This window comes from Sphaerodactylus townsendi, linkage group LG14, assembly GCF_021028975.2.
Source record: "Sphaerodactylus townsendi isolate TG3544 linkage group LG14, MPM_Stown_v2.3, whole genome shotgun sequence".
NCBI lineage: Eukaryota > Metazoa > Chordata > Lepidosauria > Squamata > Sphaerodactylidae > Sphaerodactylus > Sphaerodactylus townsendi.
Window position 1 is genome coordinate 28993696 of NC_059438.1, and position 19017 is coordinate 29012712.

A 19017-nucleotide genomic window follows, 5' to 3' on the forward strand; every position below is an offset into this window, starting at 1 on the left:
AAGTTCACCATTGTTAGTGAACTCATTACGAGTTAGTGAACTCATAAGCCATTTTGATCCCAGCTTTCAAGCCATTATAACAAGATGGAAAGCCATTCTAAAGGGGAAGATGAACCCAAATATAAAAAGATAACTGACGGTGTACACGTCAGTGATAAGGTGAGCTTTGCAATTGAAATAGTAATTCTGCATGCCAGCAAGCTAGTGTTGGATCAAGGGCTGCTGGTCTTGCTCTTCTCATCATATTTTAGGCAGGTAGACCTTTTAAAGTTTTTTTTAGGAGTACTTCATGAATTTTCTAGTGTTTATTCCTCATCTCCTTATTTCAAGGGATGGGAACTTAAAAAAAAGTTTGAAACTTTTTAAAACATTCCTTTCTCACAGGACACAGTGTGCCGAGTCCTTTTTTTCCACAGCCAGGAGGGGTTAAAAACTTTGTATTTTCAAAAACGAATACTGAAATTGACAAGCTGTCGAAATTGGTGGGCACGAAACAGTTCCTGCCTGCCTTTAGCTGCTTCGAAATGTCTTAAGGGGTTGGAACACCCTACAAGGAAAGGCAGCGGAGGCTTTATGACTTAAGGTTTGTAAACAGGTGCATAAAATTATGCATGGGATAAACTGGCGTCACCAATGATGGGCAGTAGGCTAGGTATGGACAGAAGAAAGTATTTCTTTAGTCGATGAGTAATGGCATTGCGGAATTCACTATATGAATGCCTTTAAAAGAGGATTAGAGAGATACATGGTGGAAAGATTCACAAAGGGTTACTTTTCCTGGTGATCAAATGGAATCTCCATATTCAGAGGAAGTAACCCTTTGAATTTCAGTTCTAGGAGGTAGCATCACGGGAAGGCCTCTATGCTCTGTTTGTAAGCCATCCAGATCAAATGGTTGGCTGCTGTGTGTAACAGGATGCTAAACTAGACAGACTGATCTTGCAGGGCTGCTCTTGTGGATTTTACTGGCTGAGGATGGGAGTGGAGGGAGATGGAATAGAGACCACATTCTGTCATCCCATTCACCACAGCAGAAGGGGGGAAGCAAATTTTTGCTGGCGTACTCTGGAAGACAGGCAGGCAGTTGAGATGCTGCAGAACAAACTGGAGGTAAACAATCCCCCCCCCCCCCCCGCCCCGCTCCCGCCAAACCAAAGCCTTGGAAATGTGTGCAGCTATGTGTGTAATATCTGTGAATTGAAGGGTTCTTTTTTTCCAGAAAGATAGACACTGAGGCATTTGTAGTCGTCTTGCTCACTGGGTTGGAAATATCATATTGGCTAGGGAGATGGAGATACGTAATGTCTGCTAATGAGAGGCAGGAAGAAGCAATTAACCAGGTTGAATGTGAGGGGAATAAAGCAGACGCCAAGCGGCACCTTAAAGACTAACAGCATTTATCCCAGCATGAGTTTGCACGAGACTGAGCACAATAAACACCAACGTGGTCCATCCCCACTAACTGGTTCCTGGCACTATACGTTTCTTTGGGGTGGCTTTTCGTCCTGACATTGTCGTTGGGATGCCTTCATGCAGCAGTTGCATCTGGGACCTCCTGCAGGCAAAGCCTGTGCTGTTTCACAGGACTGTGACTTATTCTACTGTCCCTTATAATTTGTGCCTATGGCTGCCTTTTTATTGGTGGACTCCAAATGCCAATATGATGTATTCTCCTATGTACCCTTGTGTCTGTGAAGTTAAGGAAATAGTCCTCACCCTTATGGAGCCTGTAAGACATTTTTTGAATTTTGAGGAAAGGTGGTGGGTGTCACCACAAAATGGCTGCCAGGGAAGATTCTATAACCCTTCCCCACACAGATAACACCATGTTGAGGAGTTAAAATAGATCAATTTTGTCGGGGCTAAGAGTGGAGTAGCTGGCCGAGCTTCTATTTAGCTAACTGAAATAAATTGAGGTGGATGGTCTGAGTCACCTCTGCAAGTCTTTGTAGGATCAGTTAGGAGAATGTAAGTGAAGCAAATACTGAGGACTCCATAAATCTGCGTACAATTTTGTTTGGTATATCTGTTACTTTATTTATTTTTATTTATTTATTTCTTGAATTTGTAGACCGCCCCATCCCCGAGGGGTTCTGGGCGGTGCACAACAATATTCATTACAATCAATACAATTATTAAACCAATAAAATCTATTAAAATCTATTAAAAGCAGCGGTCAATACAAGATATCAGGCGCCCCAAAAACCCAATTTAATTAAAGGCCTCCCTAAAGAAAGGGAACGGCCGGACTCCCCTCCAGGAGGGTAGCATATGGTGGTAATCAGATATAGAGGGGGGGGGGCGCACATTTCAGCGACTGGACACTCCAAATTTCAAACAAACGTACCTCCATAATGAAATATGGAACTGTTCCCCTTTCACCTGAATTTGCTGTCCAGATTCTATGGGTGATGGGTAGCTGGGACCAGTCTTACTGTGGGGGTGCACAGGCTAATCTGAATTCCACAGATAAGCCTCCACAGTTCAGGCAGCAGAGCGGGAATCAAACTCGGTTCCTCCAGATTAGAGTACACCTGCTCTTAGCCACTACATAGGACGAATATGCTACACGTGAGTCTCTCGATAGGCATGATCACGGTTTCTTCTTAAATGGGGAAAGGATTGATTTTCAGCCATGGTTTGTGTGTAAGTCTGCCAATTCCAGATTGGGATATACCTGGAGATTAGTGGGTAGAGCCTGGACAGAGTGGAGCTTGGAAGGGGAGGGAGATCAATGGGTTATAATATAACACAGCCCACGTGCCATTTTCTCCATCCTTGTTGTTTGGAGATGAATTTGGATCCTGGGAGGTTCCATGTCTCACCTAGAAGAAATATTGAAGATAGTAGGGAAAAAGGAAGACCCACAATGAGTTGGATTGACTCAATAAAAGAAGCGTTGGCCCTCATTCGGCATGTCCTGAGCTGCAAGGCTGTTCACGAGAGGACTTTTGAAGATCATTGATTCGTAAGTCAGAAGTGATGTGATGGCACATAATGCACATGAAGGAGCCACATGGCGTAGTGGTTAAGTGCTTGCACGGTCAGGAGTTCGAGCCCTGGCAGCTGGCTCATGGTCAACTCAGCCATCCATCCATTTCTTGGTCGGTAAATGAGTACCTAGCTCATAGCTTGGGGGTAAAGAAGAGCCGGGGAAAGCAATGGCAAACCCCACAAAAGCGGCTTGCCTATGAAATCACTGCTTGCAGTGTACCCCAGGGTCGGACACGACTGAAGGGGAAACTTTACCTTTTAATGCACATGAACAGGCCCATTGTTCTTGTCCCCTGCCCCGTTCCTGCAGAAAGAGCCATGTTTCCCAGGGAATTGAGCTTCCCTCATCTTCTGCTACCAACCCCGCTTGGCCCCCCATCTGAAACACCTGCCCCTCCACCCCCACCCCCACGATCCTGCTGCTAGTGTGACTCACTTCTCCCTTAATGACTGCCTTAATTATTCAGTTATTTTTGTGTAAATAAGTAGCTAGGAGAGCAGCTGAGAAATTGGGTGCATACCCCATCATCCTCACTCTCTGTTCACAACATACCAGCCAGGACAAGTCAACAGTTTGCCCATCTTCTCCAAAATGTGTATGTCACAATACTCTGTTTACATTACGCTTTTCCTTCTGCCGTGCAAGTAGTGGCGTAGTGCTTAAGAGCAGGTGCATTCTAATCTGGAGGAACCGGGTTTGATTCCCCGCTCTGCCGCCTGAGCTGTGGAGGCTTATCTGGGGGATTCAGATTAGCCCGTGGACTCCCACACATGCCAGCTGAGTGACCTTGGGCTAGTTGCAGCTTTTCAGAGCTTTCTCAGCCCAACCCACCTCACAGGGTGTTTGTTGTGAGGGCAGAAGGGCAAGGAGATTGTAAGCCCCTTTTACTCTCCCACAGGAGAGAAAGGGGGGATATAAATCCAAACTCCTCCTCTTTCTCTTCTTCTTCTTCTTCTTCTTCTTCTTCTTCTTCTTCTTCTTCTTCTTCTTCTTCTTCTTCTTCTTCTTCTTCTTCTTCTTCTTCTTCTTCTTCTTCTTCTTCTTCTTCTTCTTCTTCCTCTTCCTCTTCCTCTTCCTCTTCCTCTTCCTCTTCCTCTTCCTCTTCCTATTCATCTATGTGTTCAGTCAGAGGCTGATATGCACGATTCCTTTAAATTCAAGTAGCCCAGTGATGTATTTAATATACCACAGGGAACAGGCAGTGGAACCATTTTAGAGAGTCAGTGCGTGATGAATGGTCTGAGAAGGAGGAGATTGATGCTGTTGTCCTTGGGTCTGGCCCCTTTCCATTAGACTGGTCACCCCAGCAGACCATTCACATTGTGGCCATCTGCTGCCACATTCTTCTTTGCTGTGTTGGAGGGATTGTCTTCTGGAGATGTGTCAGGCAGAAGGTCATTGGCGGTGTATGAAACAAATGTTTGCTGCGTGCCCTTGCTGAATTTCTGCTTGGACACGTTCCCCCGGCCCAGTGACTAGGTGGAATGCCCCAATGAAGTATGAAGGTCAATTTTTGAAATTAGTATAATGTGTGAGACTTAACAGGATTTACCACTGCTCCTACAAAGGCCCTTTATGCAATACTTCCCCCGACGCTGTATGAAAAATATTACATGCCATACACACATGTCATTTTGTTGTAAAAAGTGCAGTAGTTACCGTATATGGGATCATAATGGAGTGAGGTTGACCCCAGAAACGTTATCCCTTTGCAACGTGAAATAAGAATGTTGACCTCGATTAACAACTCAGTGAAGTTAAGCTGTGAGAAGGCAAGGGTCTCAAGATAAAGTCAGTCTTGTGCTGGAGAGTTTCTCTGAGAGCAGAATTTTGAATTTTAATAAAGACTAGCAAAGTTTCCTTGACAGATCCTACATGCTTCCTTTGGTCTGTATTACTGGGTGTTTAATCTGGACTGAAAGCTGGTGTTGTCAACTCTGGGTTGGGGGATTCCTGAAGATTTGGGAGTGGTGCCCAGGAGGGCGCAGTTGGGTGGGGAGGGAGCTCCACAGAGTTGTGATTTCATAGAGTCTACATCCCAAGAAGCCATTTTCTCCAGAGGAACTGAGCTCTGCAATCTGGGGATCAGTTGTCATTGTGGGAAGAACACAATTATTGGTAATTGTGGAAGAACAATTATTGTTGGTAGCAATATGCCATTGGTAATTTGGATTCTCCCCACTCCATCCCACTTCCACACAGTTTTATAGTGTGCCTCTTCAACTCCCACCTTCCCTCTGGCTTTTCTGTATTGTTCCCAACGCCTGCTTTACTACCCTTTGGGTAGATCCTTTGGTCTCCTTTGAGGGAGCTGTCATGTGGCTGGGAAAGTCCACATCTTTCAATGATGCGGCTGGCCTCCACTCGGGCCAGGGCCTTTACGGCTCTGGCCCCCGCCTGGTGGAACACTCTCCCTCCGGCTGTCTGGGCCCTGCGGGACCTTGGCGATTTCCGCAGGGCCTGTAAGACTGAGTTGTTCCACTGGGCCTTTGGAGAGACCAGCCGCTGAGCGTGTGCCCCCCACATTCCGTGGGTCCCCAATACCATCGGGGCTTATCCTTGGGATCCTTGGGTCTTTAATATCATTAAGACCCCCCTTCTTTCTAGGACTGAGTTAAGTGAGACGCCGATCTTGGGAAACAACTGTTGCTTTTATTCTATTTATAGAAGTTGTATTTTGATGATTTTATATATGATTTTATGTTGTACACTGTCCAGAGCCCTTCGGGGATGGGGCGGTATATTAAATAAATAAATAAATAAATAAATAAATAAATAAATAAATAATGATCATCATCATCATCATCATCTTTCCTGACTCCCTCCCCCACCCCCATCAGTGGCATTTTCTGTACTTCAGTCTTCTGTGGCAACCATTCTACCCTTTTCGGCACCACTGTTTGGCTTTCTCAGTTTTAAAAAGAATCACAGTCGTTAGATCTATCTTCTAAGTCCTCCGGGGATCCCCAGCTTTCATTGTTAAAAGTGGCATCTCTGTCCTTTTTCGGTGCAGAGATAAAAGAGGAAGGGTCTATTTTTGTAACACAAAGGGCCAGAGATATCTTTTTTTAGCAAAGAAAGCTGGTACAATAAATCATTATCCTGTTATCATGTTCCAGCGATTTAGCTATTGTAGATTTAAACATCTTTCAAAGTCCCCGGGTGATGCCAGGAGAGGAAATGGCTTCTGCTGTTCAAGGAAAAATGCAGAGAAACACACCGTTAAGTGCAGTGACAAAAAGAAAACCACAGGAAATCGTTGCTGTGTGGAAGACCCCGTTGATGCTATTCAACATATCTCTCTTTCCCACACTTTCTGAGCTCTCTGTGGAGACTCCATTCATTCCAGGTTTACTAATTGCACCGCTTCAGCATTCCCTTGGAAGCTTTTTGCCATTTAAAAAAATACGGCGAAGGGAGAAATTAGACGGTGGGTATGTTAAGGACAGGATTTGCATTCAGGGAAGGCTCTGCGGTTGGGATTAAGGGACATATGAGCAGAGGAAGCGTGACTAAGCCTTCAATCTTATGTCCAACGCTCACTCTCTCCCCTCCAGCGAGGCAGTCAGTCATTCGGTAGCTTTGGGACAGGAAGCAAGCAGAAGCGACATGGCAGGCCATGACCTGGAGTACCATCAGCGCAGAGCGAACTTAAAGGTCTCTGGCAGCTACCCACTAGTAACAAAAATAATAATAATTTGCAGCTGTCAGGCTTTCTAAACCATCATCTGAGTTCGTCTAAAAAAAAACAAACAAGCTCCAATTTGGCCGGCAGCCCTTTCGTCGAGGGCAAAAAACAAAGAGAGGCACAAAGTGAAACTCCTCTAGGACGAAAAACTTGGAAATGCCACAGAGAAAGAAGAGAGGTCGGCCGAAACGGCCAGCCCATTTGGGGTTGAAGAGCCAAGCCAAATGCAGTTCAAAGCCGTGTAGTAAGATGTATCGTTGAAGGTTTTCACAGCCAGAATCAACGGGCTGTGTGGCTGTGGACTGGTAGGAGCAAAAACACGGCAACACAGCCTGGAAAACCCGCAATAGCCATATAGTAAAGCCTGCTAGGTTCTTGATGACTTGCCCTGTTTTTTCATTCCCAGACAGACAGCAAATTCTTATGGTATTTCTTGGTAAGCTACCATACCTGAATGGTGATTCTGCTGGTTTTTGTGGATCTACAGGTAATGCAGGCCACTTGGACAGGGACACTTTACCCCAATTAAATTAATCGGAAGTAAATTCAAGAACCCCAAAAGGAACTGTTTCATATAATGTGTAACTGACTTATCAAAACATAAGGAGAACCCTGCTGGATCAGACCAGTGGTCTGTCTAATCCAGCATCGTGGACCTCTGGAGGTCCACCAGCAGGGTGTAGAGAGCAAGGCCTTTCCCTGATATTGCCTTCCTTTAGTCACTGTGGTTGGTAGCCACTGATAGACATGCACTCCAACAGTAACGAAGGGAGGGGAAACTGTGCCCGGGAGATGAGGTATCCGCGCACCCCTCCCGCCCCCTCCTCGACATGCCCACGCCCCCCACTGCAATGGTGGTGCCTGGAGCGAGCCGCCCCAGCTGTTCCCATTGCAGCTCCGCCTCTGCCTTTCATGCATCTGTCTAATGTTCTCTTAAAATAATATGTTCCTGTGGCTAGCACTGTCTCCTCTGGCAGTGAATTCCACAAAAAATCCCCTGTTGCGTGAGGCAGTATTTCCTTTTGTCTGCCCTGAATCTGCTGCACATCACTCTCTTTGGATAACCTGGAGTTCTAGTGCTTTAGTAGAGAGGGAAGTTTTAATTTGTCGGTTTTTCCACCCCATGCATAATTTTATACACTTCTGTCATGTCCCCCTTAGTTGTCTCTTTTCTAAATGGAAAATTCCCAGACTCTTCAGACTTTTTTCAAGGGAAGGGTGCTCCAGTCTTCTAATCATCATGTTGCCTTGTTTTTGCACTTTTCCCAGCTCTTCAATGTTCTTTTTGAGATACAATGACCAGAATTTCACACCGTATTCCTAATGAGGCCGCACCATAGATCTATACAAGGCCTCATAGGTTCCTTCCACCCATGCAAAATAATGCACTTTCCATCCACTTTCACAATTGCTTGAAAGTGGATTTTGCTATTCCGCACAGTAAAATCCGGCTGCAAAGTGCATTGAAAGTGGATTGAGAGTGCATTATTGTGCATGTGCGGAAGGGGCCATAACGTTGACTGTTTTTTTTTCAGCCCCTTTTCCTAATAATTCATGGCAGTCTTTTTTGCTGCTGTGGCAGTGAAAACTTTTGGGACTGATGGCCACAAGATAGGGCTGCCAGGCAGGGGCAGAGAGCTCACAGGGACATATGGGGCACATGTCCTCAGGCGCATGCCAGGGGGTCATTTGGGGGGAGAATCACCCCCCACACCCCTCCCCTCATCCTTGCCTGGCCAGGTGGAGACTGCGGCCGGGCGCCCCTCGGCCCCGCCATGCCCTGCTGGGTGCCCGTCGGCCCCACCGGGCGCCCCTCAGCCCTGCCCCCACCCCGAGCTCCTCAGCCCCATTTCCAGAGTTTACTCTCCATTTCTCCTCACCTGTATTTTGAGCATTTCTATGAGTTTTTTTTAAGTTGAGGGGGGTAATCTTTGATGCATCGGCTGTACAAGGGCAGCACAAGGCATTTGAAGCACCGAAGCATCGATTCAACAACGTACTCAGAAAAGGGGGGGGATCAAAAAATGGCAGCCAGGAATCATTTCGAGGGGGTGGGGGTGGACATACATTGTGGTAAGGGGGGGACTGAAAATGTCTTAGAAACATTTTCAGGGATTTGTGCAGAAGAGACCCTTAATTGGAGTGCACTTGTTCACAGCCACTGTTCCAACGTTTGTTAAACTGGAAAGGTTTTGATGAAATTGTAGCCTAGCTCCCCACCTTCCAGAAACAGAGTTTGAGGTCTCAGGTGTATAAAAGAACTTGATAACAGCATCGAGCCAATGGATTTACAGCCCAATCTGTAAAGCTTGTTATAATTAGCTTCAAAAGACGCCAGTTCCGTCCCTGACACATAGCAGGCGCCAAATTATGAAGTGGGGGCTCAGCTTGGATTGCCTCGGGCACCTTTGAAGCTAAGTATAGGATTAGCTCTGCAGTGAAGTTTACGAGGTTCCTTTCTGCTTGCCAGTGTTACGGACAGTGATCTCTTGGGACTCAGAAAGGAAGACCTTATAGGAGGTGGGTTTGTGATCTGTGAGGATAAGACCAAGGGAAAAGAACATTTTAGAAAGCAAGTCCAAGGATCCACTTTTAAAGAAGTCTGATGATATAACATCATTGCACTTGGCTATTCAACTTTTCCTTTTCTATCTCTAAGCAAGTAAATTAATAAACTTCTAAAAAGTTTCATTTTGCAGTAGGTCTAGTTGTAAATTACTAGGAAACCAGCAGGGGTCAAGGCAGGGGATGGGGACTGACTGGCAGCAAACTGAAGCCTAGGTCCCTATCACCAGTGACACAGTGACGTCACTGCCAGCATGAACCAGAAGTGACATCATCACATTGCTGATACGGGATGCTCTGGTATGTGGACCAAAACTCTATGGTAAGACTGTTCTCTTAGACCTGGTCTAGACATGCATAAAGGCGTCAACCTTCAGGTAGGACCCGGAGACCTCCTGGAATAACAACTGATCTCCAGATTACAGCGATCAGTTTCCCTGGAGAAAACGGCTGCTTTGGAGGGTGGTCTGTATGCCATTATATCCCGTGAGGTCCCCAGACTCCACCCCTCCCCAGTCTCCAACCCCAGATCTCCAGAAATTTCCCAATCTGGAGTTGGCAACCCTAGCACATGCAGCAGAATGAATTGAGGTAATTCCGAAGTGTTAAAAATGAGCTGTAGGCCAGTGGTGGGATTCCAATAATTTAACAACCGGTTGTTTACAAGCACCATTTTAACAACCGGTTCTGCTGAAGTGGTACAAATCGCACCACTGCTGTAGGCCCTTTCCTCACAAATCTTTTCAAGTGTTTTGAGGCAGGAAATAAAATGTTTACTCCCTGGAGTTTCACATTGTTTTCACTCCCAAACACTCAAAATGTTTTAAATGACTGTTCTTTTAAACAATTCTTGAGTTGAAATATTTTGAAAACATCTTCAGTCGCCTGTGCGAGTGATCTCTTTTGGACGTTTCCCACGCCACTTCCTTTTCTGAGCTTACTCAGTTCCCCTTCACCTGTTTGTTTGCACCATTTCTCTTTGTTTTTTAAATTAGGAGGGGGCTGTGATCTTTGAAACTTCAAAGTCCCAATTTTTGAACAAATTTTAGAACAGGCCCTGCAGTAACTGATGAACTGTACTGTATGTGCAAAAATTCATGTATCAGCCCCATCCAAAGCCCCTGGCGGTGGGATGCGGTGCCTGTGTGGTGCAACCTACTGTCTCCTGGAGGGTTATCTGGTGGCATGGGGAGCAAAAACTGCAAAACACCCCCCACCCCACCAGAAAGCCCTCCATAAGGCATACATGATTTATGCCTCCCAAAGTGTGGCATCAGTCCGAGGGCTGGGGCGCTGGGCGCCCAGGTGTAAACCCCAGGTGGGAACTGACTAACATTGGCTCCACCCCTGGGAACTCCCTGGCCTGCTTACTTCCACCCTCTCCACTGGCGTCCGATCGGTACACCAGCGCAGCCCTGTCACGGCCCAGGCTTCCGGGTTTTGTGGCAGTAGGGCTGAAGGGTGGCTGACCACTGGTGCATCTGCTTCCTCTGCTGGGCTGGACCACTTCCTCCCCCCCTCCCCAGAGGGAGCAGCAGTGGGGAGCAGGCAAAGGGAGCAGCAGTGGCGTAGGAGGCTAAGAGCTCATGTATCTAATCTGGAGGAACCGGGTTTGATTCCCAGCTCTGCTGCTTGAGCTGTGGAGGCTTCTCTGGGGAATTCAGATTAGCCTGTACACTCCCACACCTTGGGCTAGTCACAGCTTCTCGGAGCTCTCTCAGCCCCACCCACCTCACAGGGTGTTTGTTGTGAGGGGAAGGGCAAGGAGATTGTAAGCCCCTTTGAGTCTCCTGCAGGAGAGAAAGGGGGGATATAAATCCAAACTCCTCCTCCTCCTCCTCCTCCTCCTCCTCCTCCTCTTCTTCTTCTTCTTCTTCCAACACCATCAGAGTGCACCACTAACTAGCTCTTGCTGCAAGTTTATTGCAGAATACAAAGGGTAGAGAATATCAGTTATTTAAAAATCAACAAACTAGATAGTAATCCACTATCAATGGATTTAGAGCGATGTAACTCTGTTTAGGATGACACACTATATTAAAAATCCTGAGGAGAGGCTTTTGGCAAACCCAAGTAAAAAGGTTTAAGGGGCTTGGCCTATTCCATATACTCTTGTGGGCTCTGCTTTTATAGGTCAAACCTGTCCACCGATCCAGATACAACCAGATTCACTGGTAGAATAAGCATTTGTTAAACACATTTTTGGGGAAAGGAAAATGTTCTGATTGGTGAGCCAACTCACACTGGGTTGGATCTTGTGGATCTAGTCTGCAGGCTGAGGCACTTTCCTCTGCCAGGAGGAGACTGCTTCTGACATAAGAGGCTCTTGTGAGGATTGGCTCTCCATGTTTGATGGAGAGTGGATGCAGAGTGGGCCATTGCAGAGCAGATTAAAACAACATAAAGCCTGCCGCAGGACGTAATGGGATCTGGCAGAGATGCAGATGCACATCCTTGATGTGAAAAACAGAAGATTTACAATGCAAACCAATGCTTGTTGTAAGTAACCACTTGCTTATAGCATGGAAGAAGTATCTCTAGATGACCAGATAGGCAAGCTCCTATAAACTAAAACAGAGTGAGTCCTTTTTCTAGGGTTGCCATGTCGGGGGACAGGGGCATGGGGGGAGACGGGAGGGGGACATGTGATGCCACTGATGTTACCATGTCACTTCCAAGTACAACCCGAAAATGACAATGGGTAGTTCTGGGAATTGCTGAAAACTCTGTGGTAAAATCATAGGCCCCTTCCGCACGGGCGGAATATGGCGGCCTGGGGATGGCAAAAACGCCATCCCCAGGCCACCGTTCGCACAGGGGGCGCAGCTGCATCGCAGCCACGCCGCCCTCGCGCCACCCGACTGGCGCGAAGCCGGCGTTTCCCGAGTGCGCTGGGAAGCGCACTTTTGTGGAAACGCCGGCTTGAAGCCGCTGCCGTGCGAACGGCAGCGGCTTCAAGGCACCTCCCCCCCCACTCCCTCCCTGCACTTACCTTGTCCCCGGGCCTCCGGACACGCCCCCCCTGCCCTGCGACGCACCAGAGTCAGTAGGTTGGGAGACCTCTCTCCACAGCAGGAGACTGACAACTCTATTTCCCCTCCCTCTGGCTGTTGCTTTGTCACAAGTGACTTAACAAAAGTAAGCAAGCAGGCTAGTGACAACGTTTGAGGTCTAATCACTTTTGTGGACTTCTTTGACTTCACCAAATGAACAATGGTCTGTCCTTCCTCTTCTCTTTCTCTCACTTCCTCCTGACTTCGGTGTGTTTTTATTCGTTTGATATCCAGCGTTGCTATCCTGGAGCACCCTTCTCTGTCCATTAAAGTCAGCAGGACTAGCGGGACTCTGCATTGCGAAACCAGCATTTCTGTAGTGCTTTGCATGGTGCCCTGCTGATGCATGTTGTCGTATATTCCAAGCACGCTTTTCCGTGAAAGACCGAGGGTTGGCAGCAAGACAGTATCGGGTTGCCCGTTTGGTTGTTATTTTAGATTGGCCAGGGTCAGACGCAGCTGTGTGGTTGTGAGAAAGCTTCCTGGGGCTTAATAGAGCTCTCCACACCCGGGGAATTGCAATACTGGAATGGGAAACCCCAGTATGGAGAAAACGTAAGCCACCAAGTGGTGAGTGCATACAAAAAGAGACTCAACTGGGTGAGGCACAGTATGAAGCTGTACTGTTTGTTGCAGTGTACACAGGGCTGTATTTTGCAAGGAACCCTCAGACAGGGTTTACAGTGGGCCAGCAGGCTTTTGAAATAGGTTTGCAAACCAGGGATTGCGCCGTTTTCTGCCTGGCATGACTCCTGGGCTTGGTACTTTCAAGTAACAGCCATCATTCTGCCTCCAGAAGTTGCTGAACCATGAATATAGGATAGATTCTCTGAGGTCAATTCCGTACTTGCGTTATCGACCTAAGTTCGAGCTGAGTTCGACTTAAGTGCTCCGCACAACCACTGGGATCGACTTGGTTTTGTACCAGCTTCGCCCCGTGTAATGGTCAAATTTCCAACTCCAGTTGGGAACTACTACTTTTTCAGGGAACCACGCTCGAACTCAGCTCGATTCCAGTAAAGTGCGGAATCTCTGATGCCAGGAGTCTCCCATTCAGCCAATCACAGCTGAGTGTTTCGGGCATGCGTACAGCTGGCCAATCAAAAAAACGCCATCTTCATCCCTCCATTCCTCTAGCAGTTTTTTTAATAACGTGTGTGGGGATAGACGGAACATGGCCGTAGAACAGTAGCCAATCGGAACGGCGAAGAGGCACAGGATGATTCCGCCCTCCGAGCTGGGATCAAGCTGGTTGCCGTGGGGAGCAGCAATGGCTTCGACCTAGGTCAGTACCCTTCTCAGGGAACTGGGTCGAACCTATTTTACTCATGTGCGGAATCGCCCTGAGAGAGAAACTAAATGTGACAGCATCCATTTGGCTTCATGAGGGTGTTTTCAGCGTGGTGCTCTTCTTCTCTCCCCCTGTACATTTTCAAGGGTTGAAAAAGCTGCAGGAGGGGCTTCTCCCTCACATGGCTGTTTCGGTTTTTGAAAAGGTGCATGAGGAAAACAAGACCACCACACAACATTTCAAAATGGCAGTGGTACTGTCATGTGTAGTTTTGCCCTGTAGCTGAGTGCTGACAGGATTGAAAAAGCAAAAAACCACCATCAGCATACCACTGATAATCCATCAGTAAATCTTGAAAAAATCACATCATTTTGTCTTTGAAACTGTGGTTATTGAATAATTGTGATTTGTTATGGTAACTACATTATCTTCGCTTTTCGTAAAATGTTCTACTCTTTTTAGTTCAGGAGTCCCCAAGACAAAGTTCCTTAACTTTGGTTGTTGTGGGTTTTCCGGGCTGTGTGGCCGTGATCTGGTGGATCTTGTTCTTAACGTTACGCCTGCATCTGTGGCTGGCATCTTCAGAGGTGTATCACATTTGAATCCGGCCGTGAAAGCCTTCGACAATACATTCCTTAACTTTGTCTGCCAGAATGGTGTAGTGGTTAAGAGCAGGTGAATTCTAATCTGGGTTTGATTCCCCACTCCTCCATCTGAGTGGCAGAGGCTTATCTGGTGAACCAGATGTGTTTCTGCACTCCTACATTCCTGCTGGGTGACCTTGTACTAGTCATAGTTCTCGCAGAACTCTCTCAGCCCCACCTACCTCACAAGGTGCCTGTTGTGGGGAGAGGAAGGGAAAGGAGCTTATAAGCCATCTTGAGAGAAAGGTGGGTATAAATCCAAACTCCTCCGCTCCTCCCCCTCCCCCTCCCTTCCCCCTCTTCTTCTTCTTCTTCTTCTTCTTCTTCTTCTTCTTCTTCTTCTTCTTCTTCTTCTTGTTGTTGTTGTTGTTGTTGTTGTTGTTGTTGTTGTTGTTGTTGTTGTTGTTGTTGTTGTTGTTGTTGTTGTTGTTGTTGTTGTTGTTGTTGTTCTTCTTCTTCTTCTTCTTCTTCTTCTTCTTCTTCTTCTTCTTCTTCTTCTTCTTCTTCTTCTTCTTCTTCTTCTTCTTCTTCTTCTTCTTCTTCTTCTTCTTCTTCTTCTTCACAATAACCAGGATCCCAAAAACAGAATAACAAACTCCTACAAACCAGCAAAAGTGTCATAAACCCTCACAGAATGACCAGTGGGAGCATTTATCGCAAATTAAAAAATGTCTCTGGAGGCTTTCTGCCTTTGTCTGTTTCTCAAACCCAGCAGGGTAGGAGGAAAGTTAAGTCTGGTGCCTGCCATCCTCTTTGTTTTGGTGGTGGTGGTGTGCGCGCAAGATCCATCAAGTCACAGCTGACTTATGGCCATCCTGTAGGGTTTTCAAGGCAAGAGAATGTTCAGAGGTGGTTTGTCTTTGTGTCACCACCTTGCCATTTCTGGGAAGCTGTCTATCCAAATGCTAAACACTGCTGACCCTATTTTGGTGGTGCTTTTCATAAACTGCAGTGTACATTTTATAGACACTTCAGTTGTTGTGGATTTAAATACCTTCCTTGCATTCTGAAGAGATTTCACCTTCTTTACTCTCTCGTTCAGCTTCCTTTTGGGTAATCCATTCATTTTTTTAAAAACTAGACATTTCCTCTTTCTGAAATCAAATGTGGTTACATCAGACTTCTGGGCCCACTTTCCATTTATATAAATACCAGTGATGTGGTTTTTCCAGACAAACGTGAATGAGAAAAAAATTGCAGTGCTGTAAATAAAGCATGTTTGACTGGCTTATATTGAACAAATAAATAAAAATTAAAGTAGCCTGTGGCTTTGCATACCAGTAGCAACAGATAATTGAACTGAAACATTTGATTTAGAAGAGCAATCAGATGTGGTTTAAATGTTATATTCATACAGATTCCAAACTTATTGTGGAAATAGTGTTTTTGGAACGATACCTGTAGAAACGGTTGAAGGTTGCTCCTTCTTTCCCGGCAACCATCCACAGATCTTCAGAGGTGAGATCAAACTTCACCTTTCTGAAAATCAGGGTACATCCTAATATTGTATGGTTACATTTTTATGCTTGACAACTGACTACCAGATTGGTAGCAATAGAAAAGAAAGATGTTTGTTTGCATTTTTACATATCATTTATCTTCCAGATGTCACCCGAGATGGACTTTGCATTCTTTGAATCTCTGGCTCATTCCGCACATGCAGAATAATGCACTTTCAAACTGCTTTCAGTGCTCTTTGAAGCTGTGCGGAATAGCAAAATCCACTTGTAAACAGTTGTGAAAGTGGTTTGAAAACGCATTATTTTGCGTGTGCGGAAGGGGCCATAGTGTCAATGAAGGAGGAAACATTGTATTAAATATTAACTGTGTTTTGCTCTGGATATCATAAAAAGTGGGCCCAAATATGAATTACATTGGCTTCTTTGACATTCGATTTGTTTGATGGTGTTGAGGTCATATCGAATAATTTTTCCCCCCACCTGTTTTCTCTTCCAGGGGCTGTATGAGAAGATATGCAGGGCACATTTTTTACAGTTCCCAATAGATCTTCTGTTGATTTTCTTTTCTTTTTAAATTTATATTTACACCTTCGGTTGAACTTATTGTTTTTTTTGTATATTATGTATTTTTATTTCCATATTTGTAAAAATGTTTATTTTTTCATTTATGCGGAAAAAAGGCATAATTGTGGATTGATGTTTTATGTAATTTGTGGAATGTGTTTCTCTGTAAAAGCACAAATTTGGCAGCCAGTTTTTCAATTCAGCCATGATCTGGTCCTGTTTCGAGAGTAGATACAAACTCTCTGCAGTTTCAGCAGAAAAGATAAAGAGATAATAGTTGGGGGAAAGGCATGGAAGGGTCCTGGACCTGTCTTCTGGATTTAGCTCCTGTTAGCATCAGTATAAATTTTGCATCGAATTTAGCATCAGTGAATCGGGTAACTAATTGTGTGATGTGTGAGTTGGAGACCCGACCATGTGCTTGGGAAGACCCCCCTCCACAAGCTCTGGAAGGAGGGAACAGTGGCTTCAAAAGATAGCATTGCCACCCTCCCAATGGTGCCCGGAAATCTCTCAGAATTACTACTAATCTCCAGACAACAGAGATCTTTTCCCCTGGAGAAAATGGCAGCTATAGACGGTAGACTCTATGATGTCATACCTTGGTGAAGCCCCTCCCTCAACTTCAAATTGGCAACCCTAGTCAAAGAGCCTGGTGGAACATTCCCCCCACCTCAGTTTCTCTCTGGCTCATTCCGCACATGCAGAATAATGCACTTTCAAACTGCTTTCAATGCTCTTTGAAGCTGTGCGGAATAGCAAAATCCACTTGCAAACAGTTGTGAAAGTGGTTTGAAAATGCATTATTTTGCGTGTGCGGAAGGGGCCTCTGCCTGATGTTCGAAGAGGGGGGTCAGAGAGCTGAATCCCCCCCCCCCCGCTTTCCTTGCTGTACACCCATCAACAACAAAATATCTTGGTGGCCTTTTATGTTCCCAGAAAGGCACGGGGCTATAGTTCCCATGGGTGATGAGGTCATGAAGAACAAGGAAATGGGAAAGTGTATTTTTGCAACAGGTGGATGAAGCTGAGAGACAGTTGGCCAAAATAAATGGCATGGAAGACCCTTGATAAAGATCTCTAGCAGTTCCCCCCCCCTCCCCCATAAAGAGCTAATTAGCAGTCCCAGACAGCTGCTTTGAAGAGGGGAAAGGAGTTGCTTGGGGAAGAGATTTAACTCTTTCCTCTCATGCCTCCTGCACAATTCAAAGTATCCTCCAAGGCTGTAGTTTGCACTGTGTTCCCTCTATGGTCTCTGTGCACTTTGAGTATGCAGCGCTGGAATACTCTTCTCAGCAGAAAAGGTTTTCTCTCTCCAGCGGCCTGCTTTCCTTCCTCTCATATTGAGCCATTTTGCTTCGTCTTCTGAATTCATAAATTTGAATTTTGCGGGAATGTCCATGGATAATTTCCTCAACAAAAAGCAGTTCTGGATTCCTAGCTAACACAGTACTATGGTGCTAAGAAATCCCACCACTGCTTCTTAATTTGATGCCAGATGTAGCCGACAACAACATCAACTTTGGAAACACATTCATGAGGTTCTTTTGGAGCTGTGTTTGTTTCTTCTTCGTTTTGTCTTTTAACCATTTTGAGGCTCTTTTTCTTTTCAAAGGAAGAAAGAAAGAATCCCCCTTTCCAGCTGGAGGAGGTTATCAGTACTTTCTAACTTCCAATGACATCTGTTTCTGGTCCTTTATTTTTAAAATCTCGGTGTGCTAAAATAACTGGGATTGCTGTTCAAATCTTGGCCTACAACCATTGTGTGTACAGATTGTGTTTCCCCGGGTTGCCAATTTTTTTCTCTGCTCCTTGCTCCTGTACATTTCAGAACAGCCTGATGCGCAGGAAATAAGTCACTGGAATTTCTGCAAGGGAGAGGAAAGGTGGTAGGAGTCAACTACTACAAAACTCACGTCTATCACATTGCTGCAAAACACACAGGAACATGGCCTGGAAAAGCATTGACAACCCTATATACCAGCCAGCAAGTTAGTCTTAATTTGACTCAATAATATTTTCCCACATCTCTTTATGTTGATATTGGTATTTGGGGGAAAAAAATGTGTTGCCTGTACTTTTTTTCCCTGCCTTTTTGTAACTGTCTCTTAATTTATTAAAAAGTTTACTTTTACCTCAAAATTCCTTGCCTTTTTTTGCAGTAACAATGCCATCACTCCACACAGAACTTCATGGAGTTACATGCCATCCCCAATCCACACGGACTAAAGAAAAGAGCAAGTTGCTCAGCAAAGGTTAATTGCATATTGTAGCATTTATAAAACATGCAAATCCAGAAGAAAATATAGGCCCCTTCCGCACATGCAAAATAATGCGTTTTCAAACCATTTTCACAACTGTTTGCAAGTGGATTTTGCTATTCCGCACAGCTTCAAAGAGCACTGAAAGCAGTTTGAAAGTGCATTATTCTGCATGTGCGGAATGAGCCCCTGTTAAAAGAATGGGAGGACTTATTTCTATCCACATCAAAGCAAAGAGTTTCAATGGTTACGACAGATATGAGAGTCTTTCAGCTGCAGCCCTCACCAGATAGATTCTCTGTGCAGAACTGTGATTTTATGCTGAATAAAAGAGTCTGTACAAGATAGAAAAATCTTTGAAAATGGGGTTGTATGGCACTTTTGTTGCCTGTTCCCCTCACAGATTCAATTTTTATAGGGGACTTTTGGGAATACAGAGGTTGGAGTTCAGGGCTTGTGCTCCCAGGATAAATGAACCCATCTTATTTGTCAAGTT

General features: G+C 45.5%; 1 protein-coding gene across 2 annotated transcripts in view; it reads left to right on the forward strand.

Moving 5' to 3' along the window:
• The window catches only part of LOC125443456 (potassium voltage-gated channel subfamily A member 5-like), a 103040-nt gene that overhangs the window by 32738 nt on the left and 51285 nt on the right, over nt 1–19017 (forward strand). The window contains exon 2 of one of the 2 annotated variants that reach the window (XM_048515581.1): nt 16193–16716. The exons of the other annotated variant lie outside the window; for it this stretch is intronic. The gene's annotated coding sequence lies outside the window, so the exon portion shown is untranslated. Of the gene's footprint in view, nt 1–16192; nt 16717–19017 lie in introns of those variants that run through there. 2 annotated transcript variants of the gene reach the window in all.